General features: G+C 33.8%; 1 long non-coding RNA gene across 1 annotated transcript; it reads right to left on the bottom strand.

Moving 5' to 3' along the window:
- Positions 1-1,362: 1,362 nt before the first annotated feature.
- On the bottom strand, positions 1,363-3,312 carry LOC112796454 (uncharacterized). Its single transcript, XR_003199209.3, has 3 exons — positions 2,927-3,312; positions 1,718-1,791; positions 1,363-1,611 (listed from the first exon to the last, which is right to left on the bottom strand). It is a non-coding gene; the product is annotated as an uncharacterized lncRNA (long non-coding RNA).
- Between the last annotated feature and the right edge of the window lie 1,923 nt (positions 3,313-5,235).

The following is a 5,235-nucleotide window of genomic DNA, read 5'->3' as shown; positions in this document are numbered from 1 at the left end:
TCATAGCACAAAATCAGGAAGGAAAATGTAAAACATGCGATTTACATTAATAAGTGTGAAAATCCTGGATAAAATCCACTCAATTAAGCACAAAATGTATCACGAAATAGTGGTGCATCAGTAACATATATTTGTTGCATTCGGATGAAAAACACCTCTCCATGTTAAAGGGTTGTTCGTACGAGTACTCTCAAGAGGGTTTGTATATCTCTCACTAGCTGACCAAAAATAGACTAGTGTACCTAAGCATATGTTTGGGTTACGACCTTGACAATGACTGCAACCCCATATTTGGAAAGGGTATTAGAAAAAGGCGAGATAATGCGCCAAAAAATCTCGTCAAATTGTGACTTTATGGTTCACGTCTGTGTCGTGAGGATGCCGACTTATTTCACCAGTATCACATCGCCTTTTCCACGCCGTTAATGACATTCGCATTGTGTGACCTCAACACCAAATCGAGGGAAATTCGTAGCCGAGTTTGGTAGTTCGCTGCCTGAAGTCATTGGATCTCAATTAATAAGTTGCATGTAGTAGTACCCTGACCGTAAATCTTCATCATAAACAAATCTTAAAACCAACAGCTCTATGTGCATCTTAAATACCCACCATAATACTGTGGATTGTCTTTCTAATCATCCATTGCAAGATCCAGATCCCGCAGTTCACTCTATGCCATCAAACATACAAATTCAATTGTGGTTGTATATATATGCAGCGAGTGGAAATGGTATCAACGAAGTATACTCCCCAATAAATTAAAAAAAATATTTTATAAAAATTATTGTCAAAAATTATTTTATGTTTACCATATTTAATGCATTATATATATATATATATATATATATATATATTAAAAAAATTTATTATTATATCTTTTAAAGTATGTCTTTAGAACACAAATTAATTAAACCCCTAAAAATAAAACTTGTATATACTATTCATACATCGATACATTTTTCAAATTAAACCAAATATTTTTTTCGATAAATTAGTTCTTAATTTTCATTATTATTATTAATATTATTTGTACTTGCCAGTAGTCCCTTCCATTTTTTTCCCATTCGGTCATTCCTATTGACTTTTTTTTTTTTGGTTAGGTTTCGTAATTGAAGTGATAATTTTCCTCTAACTTTAAAAGTGAAAACTTCTCAAAATAATTAACATTAGGGGTGATGTAATCAGTTTGGTTTGGTTCGGTTTTAGACCGAAAACCAACCAAATCGACCTGATCGGTCCTATAATAATACCAACCATTCGGTTGGTTGCTGGTTGATCAATCGAACCGAACCAAACCGAACCAACAACGGTTTGGTTCGGTCGGTTTTTTCAATTTTTTATACCTATTGATCAAAATTAAAATTATCATAAAATAAAGTTTAAAACCTTCAATAAACTAGAATAACAAGAGTATATCACATCTAAATTCAATACAAATTCAACTAAATTAAACATAAAACAAAGACAACTAAAAATGTCTAGCAAAACAACAAAAATAAACACACTTTAAACTGAAACAATCACTTTGTAACAAATAAAAACCAAACAGCCACCATGCTTAATCTGAATCCACACCAGACTCATCATCATCTTCTCCGGTTGGTGCAATTTCTACAAAAATAAAACAAAAAAAATCAATATATATTATAAACATAATATAGATTATAAATTATAAACATAAAGCATAAAAGGAACTACAAATTTCTTTTTTTCATACCTAATTCAAGTTTCTCAAACTCTTCAATAAGCTCCTCAAAATCTGTTGTCATTGGGCTGTTCTTTGCTTGTTGGCTGCATATATATAAACATAACAATGAAAAATTAGCATTTTAACTCATCAACAGCACCAAAAATTATTAATTGTAGCATTTAAACTTGTGAAACATACTAATTATATGCAGCCATATATATGCACTTATGCAGCCATGTATATACACTTATGCAGCCTAAATTATTGCATGAAGAAACAGTAAACCCATGTGCCATGTACCTATTTCTAAGCTTCATTGTGAAAGAACCATGGTTCTAAATTAAGTACTGCAGTAATCTTCATTGTGAAAGAACCATTGTGAAAGAAACAATAAACCCATGTGCCATGTACTCTTTATTTTCTAGATTAAGTACTCTTTATTTTCTAAATTAAGTAATCTTCATTGTGAAAGAACCATTGTGAAAGAAACAGTAAACCCATGTGCCATGTACTCTTTATTTTCTAAATTAAGTACTTTTTATTTAATCTTTCTGTGTTAGTATTATCAAACCTGCATCAAAGTAATTATTGGTCTTTTGGTCTAGAAAAGACTAAAGAATACTACTATTCACGTTCATTTTTATCTCTAAACTTGATTTATTAAGTATGGGATACTGCATGACATGAGACATGACAATGTTTAAAAATTTGTGGCTAATTACAATATCCCAAATCCATAACTTAAAGAAAAAAGAACACCAAAAATTAAATTATGAAGATATTTAAACAGAAAAAGGTATCCAAATCCCTCAGTTTCATAGACAGAAAAAGGTAAATATCTAATAACTTGCAATAAATTTTGAAAAAACCAAAGATCAGGGAGACAAAACCAGTCCTAAAGATTAATCAACGAGAAAATTCAATTAGGATTCAAGTGGTCAGGCAGTAACTAAAGTAGGTCAAATATCTCTGTAAGCACCAAATTTTTTTATTTTAGTTATATGAGTTAATATTCAGAATAAATTGTGAAAAAATCAACGAACAAGAACATTGTGAACACTGAACAGCAACAGCAACAAATTTTCAATCAGCCCACCAACAAACTTTATTTAATTTTTTATTTTTTATTTTCAATTCAACGAACAGCAACAGCAACAAACTTTCAATCAACCCACCAACAAGAACATCTAATAAGTAATAACTTGCAACAAATTGTGAAAAAATCGAGTTACCAACCTCAGAAGATTACACTGTGAGTTGCAGAAGAAGGCTTGGCGACGGAGACTGCTGAACGGCGACGAGGACTGCTCACTGCTGGACGACGATGGGGACTGCTGGACGGAAGAACGGCTTAGACCGAGATCGACGACGGCGAGACGATGGCGTGAAGACAGCTCTCTGCAACGCCCGTGATGGAGATCGACGACGTCCTTCACGGTGACTCGACGACGGCGCTCTCAGCTCTCTGGCTCTCTGGCTCTTTCAAGCTCTCATTCTCACAGCGTCTCAGGCAATCAGGCATAGAAGAGAAAGATGGAGGTTGTGACTTGTGGGGGTGTGACTTGTGTTGTGGCTGCGCTGAGTGAGTAGGGATTGGGGGTTAGAGGATTGCATATTAGGTTAAAGGATAAATGTGTAAAAACAAGGTTTCTGAACCAATATTTCGGTTCGGTTTGGTTCGGTTCGATTTTTACTGAACCAACTGAAAATCGAACCGAACCGATCGGTTTAATTCGAAAAAACCAAAAAAACCGATTTTTTCGGTTTTATTTTCGATTGTTGTAAATTTCGGTTTAATTTTGCAGTAAAATTCGATTCGGTTCGATAACTTACACCCCTAATTAACATTACACAAAAGTATATGCACTTGCCATAAACATGCCATCTATTAATAAGACCATAATTAGTTATCGAAACACTAAAAAAAACCTCATATATGTAACTCAATCCTTCTAAAAGAGGGGTTCATACAGAGCTCAACACAACTACCAATCCTTTTTCCTTTTTTGTATATATAGATTCACGAATATATTATAGTAACAAAAAAATATGGTTATAAATACAAAGTACAAATTGCTCTTAAGCGTATGCCTTTGTAAAGATTTACAAGAAAAACAAAGATTACTTCAACAAATAATTATACATTAATAGAGTTTAAATAGTTAACGGGACCATAGCCAATGTTGTCCAATCGTCAACAACCATAAATTTGTAATTTATTCTACACCCGGGCAATGGCCCACACGAACTCTGCTATCTGGCCGAAATGATCTTCTGTCCTCATCAGGAAAGAATTAATGAATAGAAAAAAGGTTTAATTACTTTATTGGTCTCTATAGTTTTAACAAATTAGTGAATTATGATTTTTGTCTTTTTGTTCCTTTCAATTGGTTCCTACACTACTTTTAATTTTATAATTAGGTCCTTTATAGTGTAATAGATGTTATAGTTAATTGAATATTTCTTTGCAAGTTGAACATATTCATAATTAAAAACCTAACTAAATCTTTGACCAGAGATTTCTTGGACAAAATATTCTGTTAATTTTAACGTCTTTGTCTTGAAAAGGGTCTAATTACAAAATTAAAAGCAGCATATGGACCCAATTGAAAAGATGAAAAATACATGAGCTTAATTGAAAATTTGATATAATTATAGAGACTAACAGAATAGTTAAACCTAACAAAAAAGAAAGAGTGCATCCATAACTGCCTTTCAAATTCAAAACCAAGATATCTAAAACTGTAAGATCTTTTTAAACTAGCACACACTCATTATTATTTAAGGGTAATAATCCACTCCCCAAGGTATGAAGCTGTAAACCCCGCTAAAATCAGTAGATAATTAGTCAATAAATTGAATTTTAATTAGAAAAATTAAAAATATAAATCCAATAATAAAATAGGATAGAGCTCTTCAAAATGAAAATTTTGATACCAATTTCGAAAAATTTGGCCCAAAATTTGGCGAGATGGTCTGAACCGGTTAAATCGGGCCCGTGGGCCTAACCGGATCCAATCACATAGAAAGGGACAGAGCCATCGCCTTCCCCATTCAGCAACAAAACACGCTGAAGACAGCAAGGGGGAGAGGAGAGCTCCAAACCCTCACCATTGCTTCAATCCACCGTAACTTCCCCGTTTGAGCTCTGATCGCCGCACCGTTTGCGGCTGCACATCCAGCGCGTCGAGCTCTACGTTTCTATCGGATCAATTTCACGGGTAAGCCACAATCCCATCTCAGATTCTCTACCCCCTTTTGATTTGTGAAATTGAGTATGTATGCATGCGTTGGAATTGAATTGTGGACATTTGGAGGGTTGGTGGAAGATTGGTTCTAAGGTTTTGATTGATTTCTCAAGCTTGTCGGGTTGTGTGTATGACTAGTGTGGCTGCCTTGGACTAAATGTGGTGATCGGCAAAGGTATGGTTTAGGTTTTGCGCATTTAATATGCAAGGCTCTGTGAAAACTTAGGCTAGAGAACTATAGGTTAGGTTGAAGTGGTTAAATGTGTTAAATGATTAGTCTTTATGATATTGATGGAT

This window comes from Arachis hypogaea, chromosome 4 (genome assembly GCF_003086295.3).
Source record: "Arachis hypogaea cultivar Tifrunner chromosome 4, arahy.Tifrunner.gnm2.J5K5, whole genome shotgun sequence".
Lineage (NCBI taxonomy): Eukaryota > Viridiplantae > Streptophyta > Magnoliopsida > Fabales > Fabaceae > Arachis > Arachis hypogaea.
This window is presented reverse-complemented; position numbering and strand designations above follow the sequence as displayed.